Source organism: Pseudorca crassidens, chromosome 12, assembly GCF_039906515.1.
Source record: "Pseudorca crassidens isolate mPseCra1 chromosome 12, mPseCra1.hap1, whole genome shotgun sequence".
NCBI classification, from domain to species: domain Eukaryota; kingdom Metazoa; phylum Chordata; class Mammalia; order Artiodactyla; family Delphinidae; genus Pseudorca; species Pseudorca crassidens.
In genome coordinates this window covers 81,362,567-81,384,864 of record NC_090307.1, presented here as the reverse complement: position 1 = coordinate 81,384,864, position 22,298 = coordinate 81,362,567, and the positions used below count along the sequence as shown (strand labels likewise).

The 22,298-nt window shown below is 45.0% G+C and overlaps 1 protein-coding gene across 1 annotated transcript in view; it reads right to left on the bottom strand.

The window, feature by feature from the left end:
* The window catches only part of SUDS3 (SDS3 homolog, SIN3A corepressor complex component), a 290,944-nt gene that overhangs the window by 115,719 nt on the left and 152,927 nt on the right, over positions 1–22,298 (bottom strand). The window lies entirely within an intron of this gene.

Below are 22,298 nucleotides of genomic sequence, written 5' to 3'. Positions count from 1 at the left end.
CTTTTTCTCAACTGTAAGGCACTTCTTTTTCTTTTCTAAATTAATTATGCCATGTTTCACTTAGAAGAAAAGAAGGAAGGAAGGAAAGAGGGGAAGTGGGGGAGGAGCTTAGCAGAAATCTGCCCCTCACCACATAGTGACTGCTGTGCCCGTGCACCGTCTGCCTAGTGTTTTACAGGTTCCTGAGCATCTGCAGCTCATCAGCTCCTTCTGGCTGCTCGAAAACTGTCCTTGCAGCGGGTCTTCTCAGCTCCATCCAACAGATGAGGAGGCTGAGGCTAAAGAGGTTAAGTGACTTGCCCACGTTACGTGACCGAGCCCCAGCTGCTCTGACCTCCTACCCGGAACACCCGGCACTCCCCCCACTGCCTCTCAAAATTCTCCACTTATTCATTCAACCAGCAGCACTAAGTCCTGCTCTGTGCCTGGCCTCGTGATCAGCTCTGCAGACACAGAAATGAATAAGCTACTGCCCTTTCATCAAGGCAGGTTAGAGTCTGGTTATGGGGGGTATTTCCAAGTGCTGTCTCCTAGAGTGACCTTCTGAGCCATAAGGAAGCCTAGGCCCTAGGAGTCCTGCACATCCTGCTGTGTGATATTGGGCACCCAAACAACCTTTCTAAGAGCCGTTTTCCTCAAATATCAAACAAGGACGATGACGATAATAGGGCCTACTTCACAGGGCTATTGTGGGTCTTAACATAAAACACTTCCTACAGAAACACTTAGCCTGTTCTTGGAGAGACTCCTTCTGAAAGGCAAACTTGATAGATTTCCTCCCTGATGGGCCTGAATATCTTGAAAGAAGATTTAGACAACTGGCAAAGAGTTGAGGGTTGAGGTAGTGGAAAGTACATAGATAACAAAGCCAAGGGAAAAACGAGGCAGTTATTAACTTCAGAGAGAACAAAAGATGTTGCAGGAGGGGAAAGTAATCTGAGCTGACCGCAGCATCAGCAGAGCACACCATTTACAGTTAGGGTAATATAAACACTGAATATTGATCCAACAGAAATCACGGCGGATCTGGGGGGAGGGGGAGCCCTGTGTGCAGGCGGGCGCAGGCAGGGGCTGAGGAAGGAGGGCTAACTCCTCACCTTCCACGGTTTATTCCAAGGGATAAAGCCTAGAATGGAATCATCAGGAAGTCACAATACAAGCAGGCTATTTAGAGACATCCAGGTAAATAAAATAACCCACCCAAAGGGCAAAAGTAGTTGCTTCGGAGGAGGTGAAGGGAAGAAAGGGGCCAAGAGGCTGCTGTTTTATATTACATGCTTTGCAGAACTACCTGAATCTAAACAAGGATTTCTCAACCTCAGCCTCACTGACATTTGGGAGCAGATAATACTTTGTGTTGGGAGACGTTCTGTGTATTGCAGGATGTTTAGCAGCATCTCTGGCCCCTACCTGCCAGATGCCAGTAGCGAATAACACCCCCGCCCCCAGTTGTGACAACCAAAAATGTCTCCAGACATTTGCAGACATCCCCTGGAGGCAAGACACAGACACAGACACAGACACACACACACACACACACACACACACACACACGCTGAGAACCACTGACCAAATTAAGCACATGTATCACTTTAATTTTTAAAAAAGTTTTATAAAGTGTTTAGTGCAGTGACAGATGCATGGTTAGTGCTTAACGAATGGTAGCAAGGATTGTTATTTCCTTGACCTTGCTGGGGATGCCTTCTCAAGCCATCGACAGTCATTTCCTGCACCGCCACAGGAGACACGTCCTGCCCCAGTGAGCTCCTGATCCTTCATATTCACAGACAATACCACTGCTGCTAATCACATTAGTATTGATAACAATAACTGTCTACCATCTCTGGGCCTGGCACAGTGCGCTGCACACAGAGGGTGAGCGCATTCATTCACATCTAGCAATACCTTGTTGCCGGGCTCTTGTACATAATCAGTGTTAATTTCATCCTCACAAGTGGGAGAGGGAGTGGGGAGGTTCATTCTTCTCAGGTTACAATGAAGAAACTGAGGATCAGAGAAGCTAAGCAACTTGCCTAAGATCACACAGCTAGTAAGTGGAAAGGTCTAAGCTTCAAACTTAATTCTCTCCAACTCCAAAGCAAGTCAACCCCCACCACACCTGGGATAACCCCTTGCTATGCATCGAAAACACCTGGGGAGATTTTAAAAAATAACGATGCCCGGACCCCCCCCCCCAGACTAATGGACCAAAATCTATGGGGGTGGGGCCCAATCATCTGCATTTTTTAAAACTTCCCCAGGTGACCCTGATGCACAAGGAAAGCCCTAAATCAGTGCTTCTCAAACTGTAAGGTGCACATGAATCCCTCAGGGACCTTGTTAAAATGCAGATTCAGCAGATCTGGGGCGGGGCCTGTGACTCTGCATTTCTAACACACTCCCAGTAATGCTCCTGCTGGTGCACAGGCCACACTCTGAGCAACAAAACATGAACCTGCTGCATGTCCTCACTTGTTAACGCTGCATGCCAAGTTTACTTAGGGAGTTTCCTAGGGAAGAGGTAAACTGAATTTCTTCTCCAGGGAACAACAAAAACAGTAACACCACCACTTACTTAACATGTACTATGTGCCAAACACTGTGCTAAGTATGTTTTAAATACATCAGCTCATTTAAACTTTATAATAACCCTGTGTAGTAGTTGCCTCTATTAGTATTCCCATTTTACAGGTGATGAAACAGAGACACAAAAATTAGGTGACTTGTTTAAGAGCAGTACAGTTAGTGAAGTAGCCAAAATTCATACCTGAGTCTCTCTTAGGACCCTTGATCCCTGGTTATCCTGCCTACCTTAATTTAAGGCCATTATCCACCTATGCTCTGCAACCTTAGGCAAGTCACTTGACCTCTGTGAGCTTCATATGTCCCAACTGAAAACTGAGCACAAAGGTCATCCCTAGATAACTCACAACAGGAGAATGCAGTTTGATGTCAAATGAGACACATCCCGGAACAAGGCACTCACTCTTCAAAGACACAGCATGTTACAAATACCCGTTCTGAGAGTTGGGGGTGCGCTGTTTTGCTTTTAACCTTGAGTGGGTAGGTGGGATTCTGGCCCCTGGGAACACACTGTGTGAAGGGGCTGGGAGGCAGATACGCATACCTGCAGAAGAAGATGAGGTTTATGACTGGAGGCTTATTAGGAGGGGTGGCTGGAGAGATGCTATCACCCCAGCTGAAATATCAGCCCGTTCATCTCTGGCAGTGATTCAGCCTGGACAGCGGGGCAAAGGCAGCAGGGCGATCAATTACAATGCTTCCTGCTCTCCAAGGACGCTGAGATGCCACCCGCCCGCACCTGGTGGGGCCCAGCACTGGGTCGGGGTGGAGGAGCAGTCAGCCTTTCAGAGAAATCAGATGAGCTGCAGGTTCAAACTCTTTCTCAGGGAAGAATTTGTATCCAAAATTATAGAGGCAAGAGGTGGAGCCAGAAGGCCCTGTTCCAGCACCTTCTGGCTGTGTGAGCCTGGCAGGTCAGTGCACCTCTTAGAGCCTCAGTTTAATCCTCCGTAAAAATGGAGCCTGTCTCAGCTGATGTGCCTTGCTCTTGGGGTTGTTTGAAGGTTTTCTAAATGGCAATATGTATTTTGTATGGACCTGCTGGTATAAAGCAAGTCCAGATGGTACCTGAACCGACATTCTTTTTTATGTCCACACTGTGCTGCATGTGGGATCTTAGCACCCCGAAAAGGGATCAAACCTGTGCTCCCTGCAGTGGAAGCACGAGCCTTAACCACTGGACCACCAGGGAAGTCCCATGAACCAACATTTTTATTCTAACAGTTATGTGTTGATTTTATATGCATCGGGGGAAAAATATATCTATATATACAGTTATCGTAATACATTGTTCGTTTCTTTTACCTTCGTCTGCTTCATTTCACCCCATATCACGTATCACCACCTGACACTGTATAAATGTATTAATTCATTCATTGTGTATCTCCCGCCACTACTCTCTTCTGGTGCACTGATGTACTCCCAGTGCCCAAAACAGTGCCTGGTATAACGCAGGTGCTCAATAAATATTTTTAGGATGAAGAGCAAACTATGAATTCACTTGATAGGACTGCCTAGGATAGGTCAAGATATTTTTGTTTTCAGTTTTGGTTTTTAAGTAAGCAGATTTAAAGAACAGTCAAAGTGGATGCAAAAGCCCAAAGTCGGGGGACCACCGGGTAACAGATGCAGAGATGCTTAAACTACTGCGTCTCCAGAGTGCCGGGGGCTACTGGCAGCAGTGACAGCAGCAGCCCTGAGGGCCAAAGAGCGACTCGGGGCAGATGCCAAACCCTCAAGTCACCACCTGTAACATGAAGGGATCCCTCCCGGTCCTGCCTATTTCCCAGGTCTCCTGTGACAGCCAGGTGAATTAACCAAGTGGAACTGTTCTAAAAACCTTCAAGAGCTACTGACACAGTAGTGAAATCCTGTTACTATATAAACACTCCGGGTGTCACCCAACCTGATCAGCGCAAGGATCTCAATTCATTCCCATTGTAGGTGCTCCCCAGAGGAGTCTGCGTGGCTCCAGGGTGGGGCCAGACTTGGGTCCACGGCCCAGCACTGCCACTTGGCACCAGTGTGATCTGAACAGTCTCTGGACCTCGTTTTCTGCACTCAGCAAATATTTTTTGCTCTGTCTATAAAATAGGGATAGCACAGCTACCCCGCAAAACAGCTGCTCTGTAAACAGCAATAGTAGGTCCTAGGTCTCTGCAACAACCTGTATGCCCACTGTACAGATGGGGAAATTGAGGCTTGGGGAGGTGGGATGATTATATAGCTAATAAGAGATGGAGCCTTCCCTCAAACTCAGGAAGTCAGATAACCAAGCTCCAAGGTTGTTCACACTAAGTTACACTGCCTCCCTTTAAATGTGGGTATCTATAGCTACTATCTTCATTCATTCATCGAAGAAACATTTACAAGCACCAACCGTGTGCCAGGCACCAGGTTAGTCACTGAGGAATGAGGATGTCAATGAGTTGGATAAGTTCCCTACTCTCAAGGAGAGGGGAAGACAAGGGTATTAGAGGGTGGCAAATGCTACAAAGAACAAATGGCTATGGGGGTTCATTCTGATGGTTGGGGAAGACCTCTCTGAAGACGAGACATGAGTGACCAGAAGGGATCAATCTTAGGGTAAGGTTTCAGGAAGAGAATTCCAGAAGGAGGGAACAGTTAGTGCCAAGGTCCATGTGGGGAACAGGGTTGGCATATTCAAGGGACAGAGAGAAGGTCAGGGTGGCTGAAGCACCATGAGACGAGGAGTGGCTCAAGAAGAACCAGGAATGGCAGGTGGGGGTAAGTCAGGTCCGGTTTTCTGGGCCTGAGTAAAGAGTTGGGGGTTATTCTAAGTTCAAGAAGAAGCCTTTGGAGGCTTAGGCACTTGAGCCACACATCTTATTTAAGGTTGCGCTGACAGCTATGTAGAGAATAGATTAAAGGGGGGAAGTATAGAAGCTGGGACATTAATACAGATATAAAAAGACTATTATAGTTGTTGGTACAAGAAATGATGATAGAAACAAAGGCTTGTGTCCACCAAAAGCCACGTGCAGGAATGTCCATGGCAGCATTATACATAATAGCCACAAGTTGGAAACAAGCCCCATGCCCATCAGCAGCAGAATGTTTAAACAAACTGTAAGACATTCACCCAGTGGAATACTACACAGCAGCGAAAAGGGGGAAACTCCCACTACCCACAAGAACACAGCACAATCTCCCAAACGCAATGCTGAGAAGCCAGACAAAAAACAGTACATGAAAAAAACCAAACAAACAGTACATGCTGTTTAATTCCATTTATAGGAAGTCAAAACAGGCAGAATTAATCTGTGGTGATGGGGGCTGGGGAGTGATTACCCTTGGGATGATCTCGACTGGGAGGGAACGTGAGAGAGCAGCTGGCCTCTGAGTAATGCTCTCTATCTCGATCTACACGGTGGTTATATGACTATGTTGGTATGTAAAATTCACTGAGCTGTGCACTTAAGATCTAAAACAAGAGAAACATTAAAAAACGATGATAGAGTGGGTCAGGCTGGCAGCAGAGAACGAACTCGACAGGTCTGGTCCCTCCCTTAGGATTTTGGAAGTGAAACTGGCCTCCTGGCGCTCTGTCCCATGACTTACGAGCAGCCCTCTCTCCTGTAGCTAAGGCTGTCACCCAAATGAGCGATGACTATGCAGCAGCCACAGCCGCAAGAGACAGGATTCCCCAGGAGTGTAGGAAATCTCCAGCAAGAGGTCCAGAACAGCGAGCTCTGGCTTCCCACCCTGCCAGCTGAACCGGGAGGGCTTGGGCTCCAGAGGGAAAAGGCCTGATCCCATCCACGGGAGCCTCTGCAAACAGCGCTGGCCAGTTTTAAACAACTTTCCGTCTCTGTCAACCAAAGGGCCACGTCAGAACTGGAGGAACCGGGGCAGCCAGACTCCTTCTGCCTGTCTTCAGCCTGAGCTACCTGCACTGTGCTCCCCGTCGCATCAGAACGACTGCAGGTTGGGGCCCTGCTGCTCGGGGAAGCCTCCAGAAAGGACCCCGTGGGCCAATGAAAGATGGGCTGAGAGGTGCTTTGCATCCTTGCAGTAAGATGAGTGTCTATAATATCACCTTTAAAACTTTAGGAAATTTTTTAAAGCAAGAAGAAAAAATACATTATATATACAATAATAATAATACACACACACACACACACAAATGGGGTCCCTTCCCAACTGCCTTTTTCACTTAATAACTGATCTTGACTATCTTCCAGTGCCATCTGAGAGACTTCAAGTACATCTGTTTTATTAGCTCCATAATAAAGTAATAATCAATAAAGCTGGAATTAATTTGCTATACACAGTTCTAAGCCCTTCTCGTGTCTTTTTGCTTTTAATACTCACCTCAACCCTATGGGTCAGCTGTATAACTGTCATCCCCATTTTACACACGAGGAAACTGAGGCTCTCCAGAGGTCTGCCCAAGGACAGGACACAGTACTGTCTTAAATGTAAGTGCGTCTGACGCCCAGGTCTGCCCTTGATCAGCACATGTGACAGCCTCAGGGTCCCATACGATGAAGGTGCTGTGGTGTCTTGAATCAACAGGCCCCTCATCATACATCCAGACTGAGTCCATGTTTTCCCATTTGTTATACGACTGTGTTGAATACGTCCTTGTGAGTAGATAACCGGGGGTCAGCATGGCTGTCTTCTTAGGATAAATTCCTGGTTGTGGGACGGCGAGGTGGAAAGCTAAGCCCCCTGTCCGACTAACTGCCCTCCAGGAGGGCTGTGTCGTTGACTCTCCCACCAGCAGGGTGGGAGCTGCCTGCCTTCACAACCCCGTCCCCCTGCTTGATAAAACCTCAGTCAAGAGTGACTCTCATCCTCCCTCTCTCTTTCCTCTCCTTGAACACAAAGATGCACCATTCGCTGAAGCCAACTGCCAGACCACAGGCTCCCAGAAGGCGGAGACCACAACTCTCTCCTCTTCATGACCCTCCAAGCTCCAGGGGGTGGGGGAAGGCATTTGCACTGGGAAGGGGCCATGTCCTTAAAATAAAAGACAGATTCTCAGCTCCCGGCCTTGGCACATGCTGTCTGCTCTGCCTGGGTCACGCTTACTCCACTACCAGTCCTACTCATCCTCAGAGCTTCAGCTCTGACATCTTTGCCACCACTGCCACCATCTCCAGGAGGCCCTCCCTGCTTCCCCAGGTGGGCCAGGATGGCTTCTCGGCGCCTCCGCAACCCCACGTTCACCTCCGACAGTGTAACATGAACCACATCACATTACACTCAATTTCATCAAAACGGAGCCACCCTCATTATTTTATTAACCCTAAGAAACACACTGACCCAGTGTTTTCCTTTTTTCCAACAGCTTTGTTAAGATATAATTCATATACCATACAATTCACCCACTGAACCCGTACAACTCAATGGGTTTTAAAACATTCACAGAGGGCTTCCCTGGTGGCGCAGTGGTTGGGGGTCCGCCTGGCGATGCGGGGGACGCGGGTTCGTGCCCCGGTCCGGGGGGATCCCACATGCCGCGGAGCGGCTGGGCCCGTGGGCCGTGGCCCCTGGGTCTGCGCGTCCGGAGTCTGTGCTCCGCGGCGGGAGAGGCCGCAGCGGTGAGAGGCCCGCATACCGCAAAAAAAGCCAAAACCAAAAACAAAAAAAAATTCACAGATATGCATGATCATCACCACGTCGATTTTTACAACATTTTCATTACCCCCCAAAGAAACCCTGTACTCATTAGCTATCACCTCCCTGTCCCTCTATCCCACACCCTTAACCCAATCATAGGAAACTAATCCACTTTCTGCCTCCCGAGGTTTCCCTATTCTGAATTTTTAAATGAATGGAATCATGTAACATGTGAACGGAGGTGACTGGCTTCTTTCACTTAGCATAATACCTTCAAGGTTCATCCACATTGTAGCACGTATTGGTACTTTATTCCTTTTTATGGTAGAATAATATTTCATTGTAGGGATAGACCACATTTTGTTTATCTATTCATCAGCTGATGGACATTTGGCTATTTCCACCTTCTGTCTATTGTGAATTATGATGCTGTAAATGTTTGTCTACATGTTTTTATGTGGACATACATTTTCATTTCTCTTGGGTATATGCCTAAGAATCACAATGCTTTCTTATCATTTTATTTCTACTTATTTTATTTTTTTTCTACTTATTTTAAAAGTGCTTTTAGACTTATTTAGACAACAATATTTTACCACATATCACTCTGGCACATACTTTAAAAAAAAGAAGCAAAATACATCAGCTAAGATATTCCAAAAATGTTTTCAATACAAAGCCTGGATCTTCTAATTCATTTTTAAAATCATAGTTGCCTGCGTCCATGTTTTCCTGTAAGCTACTGTCCTCTGTGCCATTCTTGTATTAGCAATACAAGAATTCTCAAAAGAGAGCTCCACTGTCATCTCCAGTCAAGACTAACCTCATCCTGACTGCTGCTGGTCAACGGTGATTTCACACCATTGATCATAAGATGCATCCTGATCTTGGAGAGGTTAATGTGTGGGAAAATGTGTGCCTTAGAATTGACGAAACACGGTCATTTCCTGTCTGCTTGTCTGTATCCCGCACAAAAGATCACAAGTGTCTTGAGGACAGGAACCAATCTTATCCACCCTTATACTCATTCCCACTTTCAGTCAACAGAAATATATGAAGCACCTAGCCCACACATAATACATTCTTAATGAAAATATATCAAACGAATGAATGAATGTTGACCTACTTTGGAAAATGGAACTCACCTCCTAGCTGGGGGACCACCATCAATTTGTTTCATCTCTCTGAGTTGTTTCCCCATCTATGAGATGAGGTAATGATAAGGATGAAAATGAGCTCACGTGTGCAATGAACCTAGGAGAGTCCCTGGCACAGAGTAGGCTACTGAAAAATATTTGTGGAATCAAAGGATGAATAACTGAATGAGAAAATAATTTTTTTAAATTTATTTATTTAATTTATTTATTTTTGGCTGTGTTGGGTCTTCATTGCTGCGCGCAGGCTTTCTCTAGTTGTGGGGAGCGGGGCTACTCTTCTTTGAGGTGCACAGGCTTTTCACTGGAGTGGCTTCTCCTGTTGCGGAGGACCGGCTCTAGGCGCATGGGCTTCAGTAGTTATGGCACACAGGCTCAGTAGTTGTGGCTCGCGGGCTCTAGAGCTCAGGCTTAGTAGTTGTGGTGCACAGGCTTAGCTGCTCCACAGCATGTGGGATCTTCCCGGACCAGGGCTTGAACCCGTGTCCCCTGCATTGGCAGGAGGATTCTTAACCACTGCGCCACCAGGGAAGCCCAAGAAAATAATTATTATTGCAGCTAAAATTTATCACACACTTTCCCGTGTGCCAGACACTGTTGTAAGCACTTTATGTGTGTGAACTCCTTTTTCTAACCCCTCATTTCATCCTCACAACAAGCTTGCAAGGTAGGTACTAATATTATCCCCAGCTAAATGAGGACAATGACAAATGAGGAAACTGAGGCATGGAGCAGTGAATCAATGAATAAGTGAATACAGGAATGAACAAGTGTTGGACCTACATTAAAATCCCAGGCATCCAATCTCTACAGGGGTAAGCTGGTCAGTCCCTTCACCTCTCCGAGCCTCACCCCTGTCTGTAAGATGGGGAAGTAAATCGCCTGCACCTCACAGGTAGGTGCTGAAGAGGAAATGAGTAAGCATTAAGTAAGCATCTGACTCAGGTGCAAAGGGGCAAAATGAAGCCTGACCCATGTGATAGGAAAATCCCTTCATTGCTTGGCCAGGTGACCTTGGGCAAGTCATGTAACTTCTCTGAACCTCATTTCCTCAGCTGCAAAAAGGGGATACCCTACATCCCCGAGGTGGCGATGAGGCAGCCTGCAATGACACCCGCAAAGTCCCTAGCTCAGCCAGTGACTGCCTCAGAGAAAGTCTCACGATGCCGAGAGGCCCTCACCCAGCCAGACCTGCTTTCCAGGACAGCTCATCAGCTGAAACGGGCTCCTCCCTCTGGAGGCAAGTCCAACACGTGCCTGCAGCGGCAACCTTTCAAGCTGTCAGACAGGCGGGGCACAACCCAACGGGTGCACTCTTGCTTCCCCCAGATGAATAAATCATTACAGGAGAGTGGTATGCATCCCACCAGCATCCACAAGGACCTGAATTATATATGAAGGCAGCAACAGCAATTTATCCCAGACACGTGCAAGTCATAAAATGGGAGTTCTTGGGCGCCCAAGACAATTTTCAGATATTGCAGTTTTTATCAAAGCAAAAAGGTTCCCAAAGGAGCACCCTGCACCACGGGTGCAGGGATGCCTTAATCGGGCTTATTTATTATCAGAGGAGAGAAATCTACTCTCCCTCCCGGTTCTGCCACGTCCCCCCACCTGCCGCCCCAGCATGGCTGCTTCTCAGCTCAGGAGCCCTGGGATTTGAGGGTGAGCTGCCAAGAGCAGCCACCTGCCTGGTGGGAACCATCTGCTGGCAGGCCGGGAGCGGGACCAGGTGTGCTCCAGATCCCTGGAGGGAGAGGGGAGAGGAAGAGGGAATTGCAAGACGAGAAAATGGTCTGGTAGCAAGAGCTCTAAGCCGGAGCTCCAGAGTCCCACCTTCACCACTGATTACATGGGGGGAAACCGAGGCACTGAAAGGTTGGTCAAGGTCACGTGGAGAGAGAGGGGAGGAGCTGGAATGACAACCCAGTTACATTCAACAGACATTTATTCAGTGTCTACAGTGTGCTGGCCCTAGGGATGCATGGTAGAGATGCGCACGTGACTTGCAGCTGCCCCTTCCAACAGTCGCCCTCCGTCCCTGGGCTTCTGCTCCCCCTGGCTGCCTTGCTGCTGATGCTCAAATGTGCCAAATGCACTCCTATCTTAGGGCTTTTGTACGTGCTGTTCCTTTTTTTTTTTTTAAACATCTTTATTGGAGTATAATTGCTTTACAACGGTGTGTTAGTTTCTGCTTTATAACAAAGTGAATCAGTTATACATATACATATGTTCCCATATCTCTTCCCTCTTGCTTCTCCCTCCCTCCCTCCCACCCTCCCTATCCCACCCCTCTAGGTGGTCACAAAGCACCTAGCTGACCTCCCTATGCTATGCGGCTGCTTCCCACTAGCTATCTATTTTACGTTTGGTAGTGTATATATGTCCATGCCACTCTCTCACTTTGTCCTAGCTTGCCCTTCCCCCTCCCCGTATCCTCAAGTCCATTCTCTAGTAGGTCTGTGTCTTTATTCCTATCTTGCCCCTAGGTTCTTCATGACCATTTTTTTTTTCTTAGATTCCATATATGTGTGTTAGCATATGGTATTTGTTCTTCTCTTTCTGACTTACTTCACTCTGTATGACAGACTCTAGGTACATCCACCTTTCTACAAATAACTCAATTTCGTTTCTTTTTATGGCTGACTAATATTCCATTGTATATATGTGCCACATCTTCTTTATCCATTCATCTGTTGATGGACACTTAGGTTGCTTTCATGTCCTGGCTATTGTAAATACAGCTGCAATGAACATTTTGGTACATGAATCTTCTTGAATTATGGTTTTCTCAGAGTATATGTCCAGTAGTGGGATTGCTGAGTCATATGGTAGTTCTATTTTTAGTTTTTTAAGGAGCCTCCATACTGTTCTCCATAGTGGCTGTCAATTTACATTCCCACCAGCAGTGCAAGAGGGTTCCCTTTTCTCCACACCCTCTCCAGCATTTATTGTTTGTAGATTTTTTGATGATGGCCATTCTGACTGGTGTGAGACGATATCTCATTGTAGTTTTGATTTGCATTTCTCTAATAATTAATGATGTTGAGCATTCTTTCATGTATTTGTTGGCAATCTGTATATCTTCTGTGGGGAAATGTCTATTTAGGTCTTCTGCCCATTTTTGGGTTGGGTTGTTTGTTTTTTGGATATTGAGCTGCATGAGCTGCTTGTAAATTTTGGAGATTAATCCTTTGTCAGTTGCTTCATTTGCAAATATTTTCTCCCATTCTGAGGGCTGTCTTTTCGTCTTGTTTATGGTTTCCTTTGCTGTGCAAAAGCTTTGAAGTTTCATTAGGTGCCATTTGTTTATTTTTGTTTTTATTTCCATTTCTCTAGGAGGTGGGTCAAAAAGGATCTTGCTGTGATTTATGTCATAGAGTGTTCTGCCTATGTTTTCCTCTAAGAGTTTGATAGTGCCTGGCCTTATATTTAGGTCTCTAATCCATTTTGAGTTTATTTTTGTTTATGGTGTTAGGGAGTGTTCTAATTTCATTCTTTTACATGTAGCTGTCCAGTTTTCCCAGCACCACTTATTGAAGAGGCTGTCTTTTCTCCATTGTATATTCTTGCCTCCTTTATCAAAGATAAGATGACCATATGTGTGTGGGTTTATCTCTGGGCTTTCTATCCTATTCCATTGATCTATATTTCTGTTTTTGTGCCAGTACCATACTGTTTTGATGACTGTAGCTTTGTAGTATAGTCTGACCACTGGTTTCAGTTTTCCACCATTGAGGACGATGTTGGCTGTGGGTTTGTCATATATGGCCTTTATTATGTTGAGGAAAGTTCCCTCTATGCCTACTTTCTGCAGGGTTTTTATCATAAATGGGTGTTGAATTGTGTCGAAAGCTTTCTCTGCATTGACTGAGATGATCATATGGTTTTTCTCCTTCAATTTGTTAGTATGGTGTATCACATTGATTGATTTGCGTATATTGAAGAATCCTTGCATTCCTGGGATAAACCCCACTTGATCACGATGTATGATCCTTTGAATGTGCCATTGGACTCTGTTTGCTAGTATTTTGTTGAGGATTTTTGCATCTATGTTCATCAGTGATATTGGCCTGTAGTTTTCTTTCTTTGCGACATCTTTGTCTGGTTTTGGTATCAGGGTGATGGTGGTCTCGGAGAATGAGTTTGGGAGTGTTCCTCCCTCTGCTATATTTTGGAAGAGTTTGAGAAGGATGGGAGTTAACTCTTCTCTAAATGTTTGATAGAATTCGCCTGTGAAGGCATCTGGTCCTGGGCGTTTGTTGGAAGTTTTTTAATCACAGTTTCAATTTCAGTGCTTGTGATTGGTCTGCTCATATTTTCTGTTTCTTCCTGGTTCAGTCTCGGAAGGTTGTGAATTTCTAAGAATTTGTCCATTTCTTCCAGGTCGTCCGTTTATTGGCATAGAGTTGCTTGTAGTAATATCTCATGATCCTTTGTATTTCTGCAGTGTCAGTTGTTACTGCTCCTTTTTCATTTCTAATTCTATTGATTTGAGTCTTCTCCTTTTTTTTCTTGATGAGTCTGGCTAATGGTTTATCAATTTTGTTTATCTTTTCAAAGAACCAGGTTTTAGTTTTATTGATCTTTGCTATCATTTCCTTCATTTCTTTTTCATTTATTTCTCATCTGATTTTTATGATTTCTTTCCTTCTGCTAACTTTGGGGCTTTTTTGTTTTCGCTGTTCCTTCTGCCTGGAATGCTGTTCCTCCAGATCTTTGCATAATTGACCCCCTCCCCTCGTGGTCTTTGCTCAAATGTCACCTTCTCAGGGAGGACTACCCTGACCACCTTATCCAAACTCGCAAGCCCCTCCCTTGCCCTGAGGCTCCATCACCTTGTTGCATGTTGGGTTGTCCAGAAGCAAACACAGTGTGTAGAGGGGAAAGCAGGTTGAGAAAAGGGGGGAAGATCAACTGTTTTGGTTGACAAAGCCTCCTCCATGCGAGCAAAGAGCTCTTCAGGCAAGTATTGTCCCCCAAAATGTCCCAAGTCAGCCTGAAATGTACCCCCCCACCGCAGTCACTGGATGCAGGTTGCCCTGGAAAAGGTGTGAGCTTGGCAAGGTGTCTCTGCAGCTCAGCCTGACCCTGAAGGAGCTGACAGGTGCGGGCTGTCTGCTGACCACCCCCCCACAGCCAACCAGCAAGTCCTTCTTTGTCAGGGCATGTGGGTGGAGCATCCCCATGTTTACAGCATCCCTGATCCTGCTTGAAATCTCTTCCCAGCACTTACCACCACCCAACACTGTATATAACTATTTACTTATTATCTTTCCGCACAACTCGACTCTTGTCTTCAAGAATATAAGCAATGGCTGTCTTGTTCTCCTTGCCTAGAACACTGCTTGGCATAGAGCAGATACCTAATAAAAATGTGCCCAATTAATGAATGAATGAGTACCTCCCACTGCTCCCAACTTAACAGGGAAGACTGGACAGTGAATGGTTACATTTCAGCATGGTAAGCACGGTCAAAGGGGATATCCCAAGGGCAACAGGTGGCCCCTAACCCAGCCTGGGATGGGGAGTGTCCAGGGAAGGCTGTCTGACTCCAAGTCCACTGCTATTCCTACTTCACCAGGACAGGACAGGGGATGTAAAAGCAGCTGTCAAAGCACTCAGGGCTCCTCCAGAATCTTGATGTGTCAGGTACGGTTGCTTAACCATTTCATGCTTTTATATACTGCCTCTCCGACCACGTTACAACTTCTCTGAGCCCAGGGAGCATGTCTTACATTTCCTTTTTTTATCCCTCTCAGTGGGAGTGTGGTGTTTTGTGCACCACTGACACTCTGCATAATTACTGAATATATGAATCAGGCCTGTAAGGATGAAGCAGCGTGGCTATGGGTGACTAGGTTTTCTGACCTCCAGTTGGGACACAAGGTCTATAAAAATAAAAACAGCTCTCGCTTAGTGAGTGCCAGCTCCAGCCAGATACTGTGCCAAGCCCTTTGCATATATCACACTATCAGTTCTCATGGCAGCCTTGCAAGGTGGAGGTCTGAATATTGTCTCCATTATACAGATGAGGAAACTGAGGCCCAGAGAGGGGAAAACATTTTCCCAAAGTCACATAGTCAATAAGTGGTCAAGCTGCCAGACAAGCCTGCTCCGATGCTCTTAACCATTACACTGACCTTTTAAGGTTAACAAGACAGTTTTAAATCAGGATAGAATCATAAAACCTGGGTTGTGAGATCAACCATCTCCATCAGCCTGAAGTCACTAGGGTCTCTGGGTATTCAGGTCGGGGAGCATATGACAAATGGCCACTCAGCCCCATTCATTCTCATCTCTGTAGTGATTCCTGATGTCTTCTCTCAGTCACTGATTGTGTCTCCACCAGAAGAAAGAACCAGAAGCTGTCTCCCAAAGAGATTTATGTGACAGCATGAAGGTTGGGTGATTGCACCAGATCATTACAAATATGGAAACCTGGCTTTCTCAGCACACAGCATGGTATCATCTCTAGGGATTAGACTCACATTAGCCACACTTTGAGACTGATGTGTAAACCAGATGACAACTTGTTCATGTGCAAAGAGAAATTACTACAGTAGGGATTGGTTCAGAAGTCTATACAACCAGTACTTTCTCTCCTGGTAAGAAGACCAGCCTGGGGGAATAAATAATAATCTGGTTTCTTGATGAATAAAATCAGGACAAGGAGAGACAATGTTTAGTGGCAGTAGACTGAAATGGCTAGGAGCAAGCATTTCATGGAAAAGATAATTCAGATGGGATCATAACTAGTACGAGTCAACTGGCAGCAATATTTGCATCCATCTTGTGGCAGAGATTTTTGGTTGTTGCCAAAAGGCCATTGTCAATTCTCTTTCCCATGGTTGCTTCACACTGTAGAGATTAGATAAACATACACTCACTTTCCTTAGAACTATGGGTGGTCATAGCTGGCCAATGAAACACAATGGCAAGTCATCTTAGGGGGTTCTGGGAAGATATTTGCCTTCCTGGTGAAAGGTACAGAGGCAAGAGAAGAGCTCACTGGTACTACCTCTTTCCCCTTCTTTTTGCTTAAGCATGGATGTGATACCTGGAGCTGCAGTAGCCATCTTGCAAATATGAGGAAGATGAAAAGCCAATGTGCTAAGGTTTATGGAATGGAAACCTTAGACGCATGGCTCATTGATAATATTGCTGATCTGCTGCACCAAACCTGAAACTTCCTACATCCAGACTTCCCATTAGAGAAGATCATTAAATGTCTTTGTTGCTTAATCCATTGTTGTTTCAGTTACCCGTTGCGTGATTACAAATCACTCCAAAATTAAGTGGCTTTAAACAACAACCATCATTATCTCTCATGATTCTGTGAGTTGATTGGGCTCAGCAGGGCAGTTATTCTCTCCACGTGGTGTTGACTGGGGTTGCGATCATCTGGAAACTCGACTGGGCTGAACGTCCAAAGGAGCTCGCTCACGTGCCTGGCAGCTGGCTGACAGCTCAGCCTTTCTCTGTATGGCTTGGGTTTCTCACAGCATGGCAGCTGGGGCCCAAAAGGGAGTCTTCCAAGTGTGCAAAAGTAGAAGTTGCACATCTTTTGCAGCCCAGCCTTGGAAATTACAGAGCATCACTTCCACTTCATTTTATTTTTCAAAGTAAGTCACAGGGTGAGCCCAGATTCAAGAGGAAGGGAAGGAGACACTGCCTCTTAATGAGAGGAGTGGCAAGGAAGTTCCAGCCACCTTTAATTGACCACAGTTATCAACCTGCTTTTATACGACTTGTGGCTGAAAGCATTTCTCTAAATGCAGCCTTGCAAAGATCAAGACTCCCTCTCCACTTGGACAACCTGCAGTGGCTACACTGCCAAGGTGGGCATTTGCAACTCTGTCCTTTAGGCCCCCATGGCAGATCATGATGGATACAACCTTGCTTTAAATATGTTAACACATTCAGTCACATGACAGACAAGTCTTGCAGGCCTAGGAGCCATTCTGTCTCTTTAAGGTGACCCTGCATTGCTCTGCTTTGATCTATAATATATTGACTTAGTGGTTTAACTCTCAGAAGGCAATCTTTACTCCCTGTGTTTTCCAAGTGCTTGAGAAAACGTCACTGTAGCCCCCTAAACCTGGCAACAATCTCCACCAAGATGGTTACCCTTCTTGCCCTGTCTGTATTGTGGCGTCGCTGAAAGAATCAGACGGGATGACGACTGGAAAAGTACCTTGCAATGGTTAAGAGGGATTATTACTATCATATTCAAATAAGCATGTTGTGTTAGTTACACTTTTTTTGGTAAAAGTGACATAAAACCCAATTCGATCCAGTTTATGCAAAAGGGAGAAAGGTTGGCCGGAAGTCTGAGGGAGTCTTTCCAGTTTCAGGCATGGTGGGATCCAGCAACTCAAACATCGTCAGCAGGACCTATTTTCTCTCCACCTCTTGGTCCTGATCTCCTCCAGGTTGCTTTATTTCTCAATAGGACAAGCTGCCAACAACTTCAGGTGCATATCCTCCTAACTCTTTAAACAAAAGTCCTCCTCCTGACCATTATGGGTCCAAGTTGAGCAACATGCCCATCTCTTAACCAATCCTTATGACTAAAGGCATGTAACGGGAAGGGGAGACACATGTTATAAAGTATGGATGCTTTGACAGGTACACCGTGAGTGAGCAGAGAACACAGATGTGCAGAGAGAAGCAGGGAGTGGAGTGGTCATGGCAAGAAGTGGAAGAGAAAGACCGTGCGGCTCCATGAGGAAAGGGGGGGCGGGACTGCCCTCCGTGGCTTTTTGTTTCTATCCTTGAGGAGCGAGTCAATCTTGGTAGAAGACATTTAAAGAGACTCGATACTGATCCCAAATTTACATAGCAAACTGGGGGGAAGAAAAAGGGATTGAGGTGGAAATTTATCTTGAAAAATGAAACTAAAGCTTATCAACCTAACAAAATTTAGGTTACCATTTCAACAACACATGAATTCTTGTGAAGAACGGAAAGTGAATTAAGTAGTAAGGGTGTTTTGGGGGTAATTTTTCTGACAAAATCCTTCACTTCAGCTTTGGTTTTCATAGCATGATAGCAAAAAGGTCATTTAAAAAAATATTCAAGGGCTTCACCAATTTTTCCTAAGGCCTTCTTGAATCTTTTGATATTTAAATCTTTCTCTTTTGAAGTGCTCACCGTGTCATTTTCTTTGTCATTTTTTTTTTCCTTCAACTGTTAACTCTTTGTGGGGAGGGATGTTCGAAACACTGAATAACCGATATGACAGCGTGGAATGATCAACAGTCACCACAACAGCCAGCGTGGCTGAATCTGTGGGTTCTGGCTGGGTATCGGTACTGATTGTTCTAAGACCACCAGACTCCCAGGGGTTGTCTGCGATTTTTCTGTTAAGCATGTTTCATCAACTTCATGGAATCCTGCACTTTGGGCAAGATTTCCAATCAAACGTTTGCAGTTGGATTACACTGCATATGCACCAGGGTCAGACAGTCAGTGAGAGGCTGATTCTCTCCGATAGGAGGACTCATTTGCTATAAGAAACAGCAATCCCTACCAGGACATGTGATGGGCACTCAAAATTCAGGGGGTCCTTCAGAGAGACTAAGCCACAAGGAAGCTGATGTGGTAGAAAAGGATTCATGCTAGTATTAATCATTAAAATTTTTAACAATTGATGTTGTATAATTACTGAAAGAGCTGGAGGACAACTTTTACGTCTCTACACAACTCCATCATCTCCAGGACTCAGATGATAAATACTCAATAACAAAGACCTTCTGAGTTTTGTTTGTGAACTAGCTTGCATGGATTGCTCTTTCTTGCAGGCAATAAGCCTTGCCAAAGACAGTCAGGATTTATGCATAGGGTCACCAGATGATTTCAACAGAAATATTAGAACGACTTGGAAAAAATACGATGACCATGAATGGGTCTGATAGTTTCTGAATTTGTTTCCTAAGTGAAATGCTCAAATATCAGCCTACATGGTTCAAACTGGAAATCCTATTTATAAAATTCAGGACAGATCCTTTACACAACTGTAGTCTTTAGCCCACCGATTCAGAGAGGTGTGGGGCTTCCCTTGCTAATCATGGGACAGAAAACAGAGTAAACACAGAAGAGGGAAAGGAGCAGCTAAACTGATGAATTCTCCATCTCGTCTCTTTGCTGAGGCTTTGGAGTTCTGATCCTCGGACTTAGGGGGGCAGGGCTGGGGTGGTTACAGGTCCCTGGGTATCTTCCTGGCCTCAATTTTGAGGAACAACAGCAATTATTTCATGTTCTGTAATGCTAATTAACTCGAATCAGTCAAAGGCTTGCCCAGATCAGAAACAGTTCTGAAAATAGACTTGTGAATTCTGAACTTTCCTTAATTAACATGTTAACATACATCCTTCCCATGCCTCAAGTCAAAGCTTTTTCAATCTTGGGAATAGAAAAGCAAGAGCATCTGAAGCTAGCAATCATTGGCTCTCAAAAGAGTCTAGCGGTACAAAGCTGCAGTTCTACAGCCTGACAGGTGTGGATGTAAATCTTGGCTCTGGTACTTGCTAACTGCGTGACCTTGGGTAAGTAATTTAACTTGTGTGTGCCCCAGTTTTCCAATCTGTAGAATGAGGAAAATAATAGTATCTACCTCATGGGGTTGTTGTATTAAGTATAAATGTTTTCAAGACCTAACACATAATGAACGTCTAAAAATTATTATGAATCTGACCCAGTGGGTAGACAATCTAGATTTTTCTTCCCTACTGGGCCATTATTCTTCCTTGTAGTAATAGCCCCTTGGGTTTCCTTGGAGTAACCACCCCTTCTCTGCTCAGGGTGGTTCAAGAGGGGCTAAATAAATTCACCCCAACTCCAGGGCTGAAACTATGTATTAGTTTGCCAAGGCTTCACAGACTGGGTGACTTAAACAACCAACATTTCTCACAGTTCTGGAGGCTAAAGGTCTGAGATCAAGGCTTTTGCAGGGTTAATATCTTCTGAGGCCTCTCTCCTTGGCTTGCAGACGGTCATCTTCTCCCTGTGTCTTCACATGGTCTTCCCTCTGTATGTATCTGTGTCCTAATTTCCTCTTCTTGTGAGGACACCAGTCATATTGGATTAGGGCCCAACCATATGACCTCATTTTACCTTAATTACCTCTTTAAAGACCCTATCTCCAAAATATAGTCACATTATGAGATACTGGGGGGTTAGGACTTCAACATATGAATCTGAGGGAGAGAAAACTCAGCCCATAAAAACTTGTGACCCAGATCTGGCCAAAATATTTCCCTTCCCCTGGTCAGAGTGATTGATTCCATCCAAGACATTTTTTATAAACTTAAGTACAAAGAATTTCTTCATTTGCAAGATTGTGTGTTGCAAAAAAAAAAAAGTGTGGAATGGAACTGCTGGGGTCACCAAATGGAAAAGACCAATACAGAAGAAAACGTAACAGAGAGATGGGAAGAGAGAGACAGTCCTGATGTCATCATTTGAGTCCCTGGAGCCAGCTGAGCCTGAAGCTCGAATGACAGTTCATTCATATAATTCACTAAACATCCCCTTTTGTGACTTTAGCTGCTTCAAACTGGGTTTCTGTCACTTCCAACCAAAGAAGTCTTGCCTAGCATAGCCCCTACTTAGTTATTAAGCAGCTTGTAGATCCCAAAGAAACAGAAAGAAAAGGAGAGGATGGAGAGAGAGGACTGCAAAGTGGAAGGAATATTTACAGAAAAAACTAGGTAGGAATCAGGAACATATATTACAGGGGATGGGGTAGGTTTAAGAACAGATGGGCATTCCTTTCAGCCTAATGTAATAAATTTGACTGCACAGTACTGGAGGCAAGTAGTTCTTCACTAAACCACAGTCTTCTGAGAGGCAGTAATAGTATCTTGTTCAGAGGCAATGTATCCCAAGTGCCTAGGTGCTCAAAAACATTTGTGGATTTGAATGAGCTTACTAAGAAATCTTTTGCATTTTATGATTTAACATAGACACCTTTTAAATAATGAATTTGCCACAGCATTATATTTGCAAACTCTCAGTGTACTCATTGTTGAAGAATTACACTGATAATCACACAGTTGTTAATTTTAATGAGGCCTAATAACTCAAAGAGGAAATTTCAAGTGCATCCTCTCACCATTGCTGAGCTGTAACTGGCTCCTTCTTTACCCATAAATCGCATTACAATTCTCTGTTGCAATCTGGAACTGCTTTGCTTGGGACCCATTACAGCCCCTCGTGAAAGAGGTTTGGGTGGGAGAAGGCAAGAAGGTGTGTTTACAACACTGGACAGCAGCATGGAGTGAGAAGAGCCTGGCCTCCTCTACTTGGCTTATGGCACTGGAGAAGAACCCTGAACTTGGGAGATGCTAAGTTTCTATCAAGCTGCTGGTTCCCTGCCCATTCTCCCCTCTAGAGAGAGATTATTCCTTACCCTGGAAGGTAAGTAAATGTCTCTGGAATATGGGGCTTGCTGTAGGTTTACTGCCCTACAAAGGTAGGCAAATATCCTCCAGGAAGAGAAGAGAAATTTCTTATCTTGGAATGCCTCCTGGGAGACAGAGTTTCTCTATCTTCAGCTTGCTATTCAATCAGCCTTGAACAAAACTTATCAGTGTCCGTTCCCGGGAAGGCCCAGACCGTACAAGAACCCAGTGAATCCAGGGAGAACTCTCTCCCAACAGACATGTGCGGAGATGACGATGACACAGGATGGAAGGAACCTGGATCCCTGAATCACCAGATGGAGGAGAGCCTTTGCCAACTCACATGAGGCTTTATCTGAGCAAAATATAAACTTCTGAGATGTTCGACCACTGAGATTTCAGGTCTCATCTACTGTGGCAGCTAGCATTAATAATCCTAACAAAGATGACTTTAACATACATTGAGCAAATTATACGTGTATGGGAAATAAGAGAGCTAGAAAATATACAGTAAACTCCAAATGACAAGGATGGGGTGGGATTTGGGAGAGGGTAGAAGATTATG